The sequence below is a fragment of the Pseudophryne corroboree genome, chromosome 2 (assembly GCF_028390025.1).
Source record: "Pseudophryne corroboree isolate aPseCor3 chromosome 2, aPseCor3.hap2, whole genome shotgun sequence".
Taxonomy (NCBI): Eukaryota; Metazoa; Chordata; class Amphibia; order Anura; family Myobatrachidae; genus Pseudophryne; species Pseudophryne corroboree.
Genome location: NC_086445.1, coordinates 811,220,289 through 811,233,545, shown reverse-complemented (window position 1 = coordinate 811,233,545; position 13,257 = coordinate 811,220,289). Strand labels below are relative to the sequence as shown.

The following is a 13,257-nucleotide window of genomic DNA, read 5'->3' as shown; positions in this document are numbered from 1 at the left end:
TGTCAATTTGTACTGTTACTATGTGTATTTCTTGTATGGTGCTGCAGAAGCTTTGGGGCACCTTACAAATAATAGATTATAGTACTAACTGTAACACTACGACAAATAGAAAGCCCTATATGTATATACATAAAAAATAAAAATAGTTATGCTCATTAGAATCACCGCACTATAAAATGTGACATTTAGTATAGCCATGAATGGGCAAAAACCTAAAGCCTTCAAATGGCTGAATACGAACAGGTCCATAGGTGTAACTCTGCCAGCACAGTGCACCAGGGTTTCTGATCAGCCAGGGTCCTCCAATTGCCAGATTAACATAGGAACCCATGAGGCGGTTTCAAGACATCTTCTGAAATAGCCACAAGTATGGAGTAGTCTACTTCCTTTGTGTGTGTTTTATATGTGCGTGTTTTCTATTTGTGCACTAATGAGCAGAGGCGTAACTAGGGTTTTTGGAGCCCAGGGCAAGATCAATAATGGCGCGCCCCCCCCCCCCCAAAATAAAAATAATAATAATAATTTTTTCTTAATAAAAATAATAAATTAATAAAATGATAATAAAAAAAAAATACAAAAGGAAAGTATGTGCAGACGCCACCGGTGTCACTGCATATAAAGATGTCAGGGTGTGTATGTATGTGTATGTATGTGTATGTAGGTGCAGTGGTCGAAGTTGAATTTTTGAAGGTGGAATGAAAGAGTGCAGATAGCTCTGGCCGGGGTTCCCTGGAGGAGTGGGGACCCCTTAAATCAAGGGGTCAACCCCCCTCCAGGCACCCAAGGGCCAGGGGTGAAGCCCGAGGCTGTCCCCCCCCATCCGTGGGCTGTGGATGGGAGGCTGATAGCCATGTAAGTAAAAAAAGAATATTGTTTTTTGTTGTGGAACTACAAGGCCCAGAAAGCCTCCCCCGCTTGCTGGTACTTGGAGAACCTCAAGTACCAACATGCAGGGAAATAACGGGCCCGCCGGTACCTGTAGTTCTACAACAGAAAAAATACCCAAATAAAAACACAACTCACACACCGTGACAGTAAAAATTTATTAAAGCACACTGACACACTCACACATACTTACCTATATCCCACGCCGGTCACGTCCACTTGTCCAGTAGAATCCAATAGGGGTAGCTGTAAAAATGAGAGACAGATTACTTACCTACATCCCACGCCGGTCACGTCCACTTGTCCAGTAGAATCCAGTAGGGGAATCTGTAAACATGAGAGACAGATTACTTACCTACATCCCACGCTGGTCACGTCCACTTGTCCAGTAGAATCCAGTAGGGGAATCTGTAAAATGAGAGACAGATTACTTACCTACATCCCACGCCGGTCACGTCCACTTGTCCAGTAGAATCCAATAGGGGTACCTGTAAAAATGAGAGACAGATTACTTACCTACATCCCACGCCGGTCACGTCCACTTGTCCAGTAGAATCCAATAGCGTTACCTGTAAAAATGAGAGACAGATTACTTACCTACATCCCACGCCGGTCACGTCCACTTGTCCAGTAGAATCCAGTAGCGTTACCTGTAAAAATGAGAGACAGATTACTTACCTACATCCCACGCCGGTCACGTCCACTTGTCCAGTAGAATCCAGTAGGGGAATCTGTAAACATGAAAGACAGATTACTTACCTACATCCCACGCCAGTGACGTCCACTTGTCCAGTAGAATCCAATAGGGGTACCTGTAAAAATGAGAGACAGATTACTTACCTACATCCCACGCCGGTCACGTCCACTTGTCCAGTAGAATCCAATAGCGTTACCTGTAAAAATGAGAGAGAGATTACTTACCTACATCCCACGCTGGTCACGTCCACTTGTCCAGTAGAATCCAATAGGGGCACCTGTAAAAATGAGAGACAGATTACTTACCTATATCCCACGCTGGTCACGTCCACTTGTCCAGTAGAATCCAGTAGGGGAATCTGTAAAAATGAGAGACAGATTACTTACCTACATCCCACACTGGTCACGTCCACTTGTCCAGTAGAATCCAGTAGGGGAATCTGTAAAAATGAGAGACAGATTACTTACCTACATCCCACGCCGATCACGTCCACTTGTCCAGTAGAATCCAATAGGGGTACCTGTAAAAATGAGAGACAGATTACTTACCTACATCCCACGCTGGTCACGTCCACTTGTCCAGTAGAATTCAATAGGGGTACCTGTAAAAATGAGAGACAGATTACTTACCTACATCCCACGCTGGTCACGTCCACTTGTCCAGTAGAATCCAGTAGGGGAATCTGTAAAAATGAGAGACAGATTACTTACCTACATCCCACGCCGGTCACGTCCACTTGTCCAGTAGAATCCAATAGGGGTACCTGTGAAAATGAGAGAGAGATTACTTACCTACATCCCACGCCGATCACGTCCACTTGTCCAGTAGAATCCAATAGGGGTACCTGAAAAAATGAGAGACAGATTACTTACCTATATCCCACGCTGGTCACGTCCACTTGTCCAGTAGAATCCAGTAGGGGAATCTGTAAAAATGAGAGACAGATTACTTACCTACATCCCACGCCGGTCACGTCCACTTGTCCAGTAGAATCCAATAGGGGTACCTGTGAAAATGAGAGAGAGATTACTTACCTACATCCCACGCCGATCACGTCCACTTGTCCAGTAGAATCCAATAGGGGCACCTGTAAAAATGAGAGACAGATTACTTACCTATATCCCACGCTGGTCACGTGCACTTGTCCAGTAGAATCCAGTAGGGGAATCTGTAAAAATGAGAGACAGATTACTTACCTACATCCCACGCCGGTCACGTCCACTTGTCCAGTAGAATCCAATAGGGGTACCTGTAAAAATGAGAGACAGATTACTTACCTACATCCCACGCCGATCACGTCCACTTGTCCAGTAGAATTCAATAGGGGTACCTGTAAAAATTAAAATGATACTTACAAACTGCAATCCACAGGAGGAGAGAGAGAGAGAGAGAGAGAGAGAGAGAGAGAGGGGGGGGGGGGGGGGGAGAGACTAACCTGCTGCTGCTGCTGGGGAGACCGGCACACACTGCAGGGCCACGACGGGAGGACGGAGCCGGCGGAGGAGGGGGAGAGCCGCACACCGCCGCTCCTGTCAGCGGCAGCGGAGGAGGATGGGGCGCACACTACAGACGCCAATAACCGCCGGGACAATTAACACACACACACAATTAACACACACGCACGCACACTGTCCCACACACACAAATAGCACACACGCACACTGTCCCACACACAATTAACAAACACGCACTGTCCCACACACACACACACAACACACTCACACTGTCACACACACTTAACACACGCACACTGTCCCACACACACACAATTAACACACACGCACACTGTCCCACACACACACAATTGATACACACGCACACTGTCCCACACACACACAATTAACACACGCACACTGTCCCACACACACACAATTAACACACACTCAAACTGTCCCACACACACACAATTAACACACTCACACTGTCCCACACACACACACACATTTAACACTCTCACACTGTCCCACACATACACAATTAACACACACGCACACTGTCCCACACACACACAATTAACACGCACTCAAAACTGTCCCACACACACACAATTAACACACTCACAATTAACAAACACGCACTGTCCCACACACACAATTAACACACTCACACTGTCACACACACACAATTAACACACGCACACTGTCCCACACACACACACAGTCACACACACAATTTACACACACTCAAACTGTCCCACACACACACAATGTCCCACACACAACACACACGCACACTGTCCGACACACACACACTTAACACACACACACACACAAAATGTCCCGCACCCCCTTCCCGCTCACCTGCACTCACTGCTGTTCAGGGCAGGGGCCGCACGCCCCCCCGAGGTCGCGCACGCGCATGCGCGCACCTCCGCGGTCGCGATCGCGTACACACAGTCACTTTGCAGGGGGGAGTAGGGGGAGGCTCCGGGCTGCCGCTGCCTGTCTATTGTGACAGGCACAGCAGCCGGGGAGACAGGGAAAGCGCCGCGGGTAGCGCCGGCGGAATCCCTGAAGCATGGGGCGAGTGGGCCGTGCAGGTGCCGGTGGCGCCCCCCTCTGTTGGGGCTGCCATGGCGCCCAGGGCACGTGCCCTGCTCGCCCCGTGCTAGATACGCCTCTGCTAATGAGTCTCCCAGTATGCACATTCATAAGACAATCACGCAGTGTTTGTAAAAGAGCGGCACTGGATTAATTTATTCAGACAAAAGTAATATTATATACTGTATAATATTTAGATCATCCAGCGCGGACTGTTTTCCTTGCATCCTCCAGGGTACACGTTAGTTATCTACTTATGGCTAACTCATGAAGACTGACACACGACAAATTAATATACTATAAACCAGAACATCTATAACCATTACCCTAAGCCAGGGGTTCTCAAACTCGGTCCTCAGGACCCCACACAGTGCATGTTTTGCAGGTAACCCAGCAAGTGCACAGTGTATTAATTACGGACACATTTTAAAAGGTCCACAGGTGGAGCTAATTATTTCACTAGTGATACTGTGAGGAGATCTGCAAAACATGCACTGTGTGGGGTCCTGAGGACCGATATTGAGAACCTGTGCCCTAAGCTATTCTGTTAGGGTGCTGTAAACTAGGTTTTAGAAGTGCTACAAGAGCATTAATGGATGACCATACATATATACATTTCTGCTGTCTTTTAACAACATATATACTGTATTTCAATCAAATTTTGTTAACGTTGTACCCCACTTGTTTGTTAAACAGTGTATATCAGGGATTTTCAACTCCAGTCCTCAAGCACCAACAACAGGTCATGTTTTCTATACTTCTTTATTAATGCAGGTGAGTTAATCTATTTTGCTGGTCAGTAATTATTCCACCTGCTTCCACAGATAGAATGCTTGAGGGTTGCAGTTGAGAACCACCGCAATATATAATGTATTCTTAGATTAAAATATTCTATCAAGCATGCCCAGTAATGTGTTATCTGAATTCTAAACTGCCCTGGAAGACACATTTATCCTTGTGGTTCCAGTTATCTTTGCATGACTTTACTAATAAAGAAACTTAGCTCATACTGTAGATCAGAGGTGGCCAAAAAGGTAGAACACGATCTACTGGTAGGTCGCAGAGTAGACTGCAACAGTCTTAACAGAAAATAACTGTAAGGAGCCTGCCACCGCTTCTTCTCTTCATAGTTCAAAGGGATGCAGTGTGCGGGTGACGTAATTCCGTCACCCGCGATGTGAGGGGCCTGGGCGCTAGTTGGATCCAGTTTGATCTAGCAGCCAGCGGGAGGCCATGCAGCGTGAAAGCGGGAGCCGTGATTGCGAGGAGATGGAGGACTGAAGCTCGGCAGCGTGACAACTTGTCAGGAAAGTTATGCAAAGGAATGTTTCTTCACAAGGGGAGGGACAATCTGCAAAGGGGGGATCTGCACAGAGCGTGTTATCTTCACAAATTTTTTTTTTTTTTTTTTTTACAAAAGGGGGGGGGATCTGCACAGATGGGATTATTGTACAGGTGGCTATTATGCAGGGGAGTGGAAGGGGAGTATCTGCACGAGGGGGGTATCTGCAAAGGAGGGGGATTTGCACAGGGGTGGGTTATTTGATGTTGTCATTCTTAATGCTATTTTTAATTGTGCACATTATTATTGGTGCTGTTATTTGATGGCATCATTATTAATGCTATTTTTAAATGGGAGCGTTATTATTGGTGTTATTTGACGCCGGTAGATCACCGGTAAGTAAGTGAATAAAGTGAATAAAAAGTAGATCCCAGGTCCCAAAAGTCTGGCCACCCCTGCTGTAGATAATATAGATATCAGTTGATTTTACTGCGAGATGACTTGTTAGATAGGTATAGTAAATAGTACCCTGTATTCTTAGCTTCATATCATGCAGCCAATCACATCCCGCATTTGTTTATGGTTCTCTCACAGCTGGTTAAACTGCTCTCTTCAGGAATTACTTACCGCTGTCACTCTACTTTGTACTGGCATTATACATCAGCTGCTGACATTGCATCAGCCGGAGGCCTTCTATCGTATCATTAGTGACTCAGCACAGTGTGTAGGTGAGGAACACACAATGCTGAGCCCAGGGATTAGCCCACAAATTGTTATGGAAGGGACACTACCAGAGCAGTCTTTGTCTTATGACTTCTTCATGGCTAACACAGTTTTTTTTTCAAATATCGGAGCAAAAACCCAGTCTTCATTTGTGTGTGGTCCGCTGCATTCACATGTGGCATAAAGGTTCACCTTGCCATCTATAAATATGCTTTCAGGAATTGCTGTTTTTTTTTCCCAACAATGGCCTAAGACACTGAAAGTACCAGGACTTGAATTAGAGTCAGACATAAACTCACATTTTCCAAGTAAAAGTGCACATTAATTAGCTGTTCAGATGCCAACATGTACACAAAAATTTAGAGCTACAGATGTAGCCACGCTCAGCTAGCCTGCAGCTTGCCATATTCGCGGCAAGTGTGCACACGACTAGGACGCGTGCATGCATCTAAGTACGCGTGCCCATAAGAATACATGGGTGGCATACTATGCCGCACCCACATCTCAGCGTGGCACGTGTGCCCATGTAGCTGAGCTGCAGGAAGGAAGAGCGTGGCTACATCTGTAAATGCAAGTTGGAGAGGAATTTGGGCACATACATGTACAGTATGCTCAGTACGGGTGCACACATGCCGATGCATTACATCACCTAGAGATAAGCCCTATTTAGGCATACCTCCCAACATGACCCTCACAGGAGAGACAGAATGCTCTGTTTCTGGTCTTTTCTCTTAATTTAGGATTGCCGGCACCCGTTTTGAACAGGTTAATGGATAAGAAAGGTGTTTCAGCACAGGGGATGGCAATCATAACTTAAGAGGGTAGTCCAGGAGCAAAGCATTCTGTCCCTCCTGGAGAGGGTCATGTTGGGAGGTATGATTTAGGCATATCCATTGCACACCAATGGCCTTAAGGTGCGTACACACTGTCCGATATCTATCGGGCGTTCTCTTGAATGGCCGATATATATCGCGGGTCCGTCGGCCAGTGTGTACGAGCGATATGTCTGTGAACTCAGTTGTTCACAGACGTATCGCGTCAGCCCTGCCGCACAGCCAACAGCCAATATATCGTGCAGCAGCCGGCAATGACTTACAGTGGAACTGGGCGGGCGTGTGTAAATGGCTTTAGATATGTCTGCAGCTCAATTGATCTGCAGATATATCTGTAGGTGTGTACCCACCATTAGTGTAAAGGTACAATTTGATTAGAATGACAGCATCAATACATTTCTATGCTGCGTCATAAAAATAACTGAAAACTAGTTTTGGCCCCCAACTATCCCATTGTGTAGGAGTGCAGGGTTTACAAACGAGAATATTTCTTACTTACAGTACGTACAAAAATGTCCCCTTTAATATAATGGACATGCACATTATCTAGTTTATATCTGGCAAACTTGAGAAAGGTGGCAGTGTCCTTTATGAAACATAGTTGTTCTTTCTTCACATCCTCCCATTCACAATTGTTCTATTTATGGTGGGCCCAAGAATACCTACACAAAACAAAGGGAGAGGGGAGATGTATTATAGCAGCATGGATCGTGCCACTATAACACTTACTGTTTCGCTTCACTACCAAGGCGAAGCAGGAAGCTACAGGACAATATGTATTATGTAACATCGCCTGCAAAATCGGAGGAGTGACACCCCCCTACCCCAGCGATCCCCGCTAGGGCATACAGTGCATCAGCTTAGTGTTGATGCATTGTGCCTCTTCCCTGGCTGGCTCCTCTAGGCATGCGTGAGATCTCCTGTGCAGCCTGGGGCCGGCAGCTGCCGCAGCCAGGGGATGCAGTGTCCCTGGCTGTGGTGACACCTACAGCTGTCAAATCAATAACCCTAAATACATTGACATGCATATCGGAGTGCTATCTTGTAGATAGCAGCACCAATACAGATAGCTGTGCGCCCCTGTCATGTACTGCACACCAGCACATTCATACATAACATGCGCTGATACCACTTCTTGCCCATAACGACTAATCTTACATCAACCCCAACATTCTGTATCCCAGAATGTCTTTAGCCATTAAGCTTCATTTTTGTGACAGAGGACTGTAAGGCTGGGGCTAGTAGTCATCACTAAAGCAGGGAAACAACAAGGGTCATGTCACCTGCAATAATGTTAATCAGCACCATACTAGAATAGGTTGGATCAATCAGACTGTCAGATAAGCCTGCAGTAGGATTTCAGACACAGAACCTCTGCCATAAGGTAGAGTATAAAATTTAAAGTAATAGGAGCCTCTGACTTTGCAACACATTTATTTATTACCAGTTATTTATGTAGGGAACAGATATTCCGCATTTATTAATAATATTTAGCCATTCACATCAGTCCCTGACCCAGTGAGACTTACAATCTATATTCCCTACCACATGCACACACACTAGGTGATTATATATATATACACACACACACACACAGAGAAAAAACCACAGCACTCACCACATCTGAAGCGGGGCACAGCTATGCACTTGCCACTCACAGGGTGGGGTGCATGTAACACAGCACTCTCCACCACAAAAGCGGGGTACACAGCTGTACTTACCACTCACAGGGCGGGGTGCATGTAGCCCATGACCACATCGCTCTAATAAATACAAACAAAGAACCCAGCACTCACCAAAGTAAACTCACTTATCCTAGGATAAGTGAGTTTACTTTGGTGAGTGCTGGGTTCTTTGTTTGTATATGTATATATATATATATATATATATATATATATATAACAAACGAGAACATCCGGCACTAGTGTTTGTAACTTTGTATATGCTCCGGTGCCCTCCACAAGGACATAATCCTCAAATACAGGTTGGTTGGATGGCGGCACTCAGAGACTTGTACTCACGTTAAGTAGGGAACTTTTATTCAAGTGTCAACGTTTCGGGTAGGCACCCGTCGTCAGGATAGCATAACAACAAATATTACACATTATCACATTTATATACCTAGGCATACCTTAATTGAGTCACCTGGTCCGGTCCAGCTGGGAGCCGCAGTATCGGGTTCCGGCTGCAGAGCGGGTGTGCGGCATGAACGCCACTCCGTCCCGCTCTGTGACGTCATCCGTGTGCGCACGTCCAGTCTGTCCGGCCAGGCGTCATCAGGTTATCTCCATGGTAACTGGTACACAAACAGAAAAGAAAAATAGACAAAAACATTACTGTTTAAAAACAATTAAAAACTGTTACTATCAGTAACCTATGGTGGTAATCAGTTACTACTTTGCTATGATGGAGATATTAAATGTCGTTACCGCTAAATGTAATTACTTTATCAGTGGCTCATTTAATAGGCAGTACTAACGACTCATTACTAAAGGGCTTATTAGGCCCGATATTCAAATTAGTGGTAACGAAGTTTATTCACAAAAAATACTTAGAATGAATGCTTGACCGCTAAGTTACATGAAGCACTTCAGACCCAGGGTGTCGTTAAGACCCCTAGGGGTTATGGTATCCAACTGGAAAATCCATCTACTTTCCAATTGGAGCAACGCTTTCCCTCGATTTCCTCCCCTACTGGTAGCTGGTACGTGGTCGATCAATTTAGATCTCAAACTGGCTATGCTATGTTTAGCTTGGGCGAAATGTCGGGCTACAGGTTGGTCACTATCACCTGACTCTAGCAGCCCTGATGGCCGATCTATGTCCTGCCATTCGTTCTCTAAATTGTCGTTCGGTCTTACCTATATAACTTAGTCCACATGGACAAGTTAAAATGTAAACGACAAATTTAGTAGTGCACGTCAGTGCATGTCTTATTGTGTATTTTTTTCCCGAATGGGGGTGTGTGAACGTATTACCTGGGATAAGAGACCTGCAGGTAGTACACCCCAGGCAGCGATAGCATCCTGTCTTCTGAGTCAAAAAGTGTGTTTGTAATTTTTTCTTCTTAAAGTTCGTGATGTCTCTCTTAATTAGACGATCACCCAAATTACGGCCTCTGGTATAACTAGTAAGGAGGCGTGAATCTTTAAGTGAAGGCAAGCTTTTATCTGTATTGACTATGGGCCAGAATTTTTTTGCTACCTTATTAGTAAATTGGCTTCTGGTGTTATATCTGTTTACCCAAGGTACGAACGATGTTTCTGAAGGTGTCATATTGTTGGTTCTAAGTGTCTCATCCCGAGGGATGGCTAACACTCTATCCCTGGTCTTCTCCAATTCTCTGCGAGGATACCCCCTTTCCACAAACTTATTCACCATCTCTGCCATAGCTTGTGCAGTTTCTACTGGGTCACTAGTTATTCTCCTTACTCGCAACATCTGCGAGTAAGGGAGACCTTTTCGAAGTGCTTGTGGGTGGAAGCTATCGTGCTTAAGGATAGTATTCCTATCAGTTTCCTTCACATGTAGTGCAGTTGTTATTTTCCCTGACTGGAGTGAAGTTTTCACATCCAGAAAATTAATAACTTCCGGAGAGATATTATATGTAAATTGCACTGCATGTCCTGTCCTGTTGTGTGTAGATAATAAGGTTATTAACGATAATTCATCTCCCAACCAGACCAGTAGGAGATCATCTATGAATCTCACATATAGTGGCAAATATTGCATGACCTCAGGTTTAGATAATAGTAACCGTTGTTCGACCATAATCATATAAGCGTTTGCGTACGATGGGGCCACATTCGACCCCTTCGCACACCCCGCAACTTGCACGTAAAAACGTGCATCATACATGAAAAAATTTCTTGTTAGTACCAGATTAAGTAATTGTAAAAATAAATGTACCGGGGGCCCTTTATAATGTGGGTTATTGGTAATCAACAATTCCACTGCCCTTAGTCCGTCTGAGTGGGGAATACATGTGTACAGACTATTGACATCAGCACTACATAATAATGTTCCCGAAGGGAGGGATCCCAAGCTCTTAATTTTTAACAATAAATCTGTAGTGTCTTTAAGGTAAGTTGTAGATTTCTGAACACATGGATTCAGTAGGGAATCTAAATACACAGATATCGGTTGGTAGAGGGAACCCCGGGCAGATATGATAGGTCTACCCGGGGGCCTCTCCAAACTTTTGTGTATTTTTGGCACAGTATAGTATATAGGTACCACTGGGAATTCTACTGTGAGCGCTTTAGCTACTTCCGGTGTGATGTGTAGTTGTGAAACTGCTATCGATAGAATTGAATCTATTTCTAACTTATAACACATCGTAGGATCACTCGATAATAGCTCATAGGTATCAGTGTCAGCTAGTTGTCGTAAACATTCTGTATCATAATCCTCAAGGGATTGCACCACAACCGCCCCACCCTTATCAGCCTTACGTATGACAATATCTGTCCGTTTGCTTAATTTACTGACTGTCTCAAGTTCTTCTTTGGACATATTATTTCTAAAAGGTTTTTCTCTTTGAGATACTGTGCCAAGTTGATCCATCAATCTAGTAAATGTTTTTGACGGATTGGCACTAATTGGGTCAAAAGTAGATCTGGGTTGGAGCTTTCTTAAATTCTTGGGTACTTTCGCTTCTGTTGGATTATCTAACGGTGGTTGTGTTTCCTTGAAGTGTTCCTTAAGTCTCAGGGTACGATTAAGCTTGTAAGTATCCACTTTCCACTGGAAACTGTCGAACTTAGTAGTGGGAATATAGGAAAGGCCTTTAGAGAGAACTTCATATTCTTGGTCTGTTAACGGTGTCGAAGATAGATTAAACACCTTGTCTATTTTCTGCGCGGTGGTCGGCCCCTTGTTCTGCCTCGCGTTTTGTCTCCCCCTCCTCGTTTTTCTTTTCCCAGGCCTGTATTGATTGCTTGGGTCGCTGCCCCTAAAGGGTGATGGTGGCCCGTGGAGGTAGATGGTTGTGGCTCAGATTCACTAGCAGATGTTGCGAGTAAGGAGAATAACTAGTGACCCAGTAGAAACTGCACAAGCTATGGCAGAGATGGTGAATAAGTTTGTGGAAAGGGGGTATCCTTGCAGAGAATTGGAGAAGACCAGGGATAGAGTGTTAGCCATCCCTCGGGATGAGACACTTAGAACCAACAGTATGACACCTTCAGAAACATCGTTCGTACCTTGGGTAAACAGATATAACACCAGAAGCCAATTTACTAATAAGGTAGCAAAAAAATTCTGGCCCATAGTCAATACAGATAAAAGCTTGCCTTCACTTAAAGATTCACGCCTCCTTACTAGTTATACCAGAGGCCGTAATTTGGGTGATCGTCTAATTAAGAGAGACATCACGAACTTTAAGAAGAAAAAATTACAAACACACTTTTTGACTCAGAAGACAGGATGCTATCGCTGCCCGGGGTGTACTACCTGCAGGTCTCTTATCCCAGGTAATACGTTCACACACCCCCATTCGGGAAAAAAATACACAATAAGACATGCACTGACGTGCACTACTAAATTTGTCGTTTACATTTTAACTTGTCCATGTGGACTAAGTTATATAGGTAAGACCGAACGACAATTTAGAGAACGAATGGCAGGACATAGATCGGCCATCAGGACGGCTAGAGTCAGGTGATAGTGACCAAACTGTAGCCCGACATTTCGCCCAAGCTAAACATAGCATAGCCAGTTTGAGATCTAAATTGATCGACCACGTACCAGCTACCAGTAGGGGAGGAAATCGAGGGAAAGCGTTGCTCCAATTGGAAAGTAGATGGATTTTCCAGTTGGATACCATAACCCCTAGGGGTCTTAACGACACCCTGGGTCTGAAGTGCTTCATGTAACTTAGCGGTCAAGCATTCATTCTAAGTATTTTTTGTGAATAAACTTCGTTACCACTAATTTGAATATCGGGCCTAATAAGCCCTTTAGTAATGAGTCGTTAGTACTGCCTATTAAATGAGCCACTGATAAAGTAATTACATTTAGCGGAACGACATTTAATATCTCCATCATAGCAAAGTAGTAACTGATTACCACCATAGGTTACTGATAGTAACAGTTTTTAATTGTTTTTAAACAGTAATGTTTTTGTCTATTTTTCTTTTCTGTTTGTGTACCAGTTACCATGGAGATAACCTGATGACGCCTGGCCGGACAGACTGGACGTGCGCACACGGATGACGTCACAGAGCGGGACGGAGTGGCGTTCATGCCGCACGCCCGCTCTGCAGCCGGAACCCGATACTGCGGCTCCCAGCTGGA

At 44.7% G+C, this 13,257-nt stretch overlaps 1 protein-coding gene across 3 annotated transcripts in view; it reads right to left on the bottom strand.

Moving 5' to 3' along the window:
- Positions 1-13,257, bottom strand: part of SIRT2 (sirtuin 2) — a 156,053-nt gene that overhangs the window by 66,844 nt on the left and 75,952 nt on the right. The gene's annotated exons all lie outside the window — the stretch shown is intronic.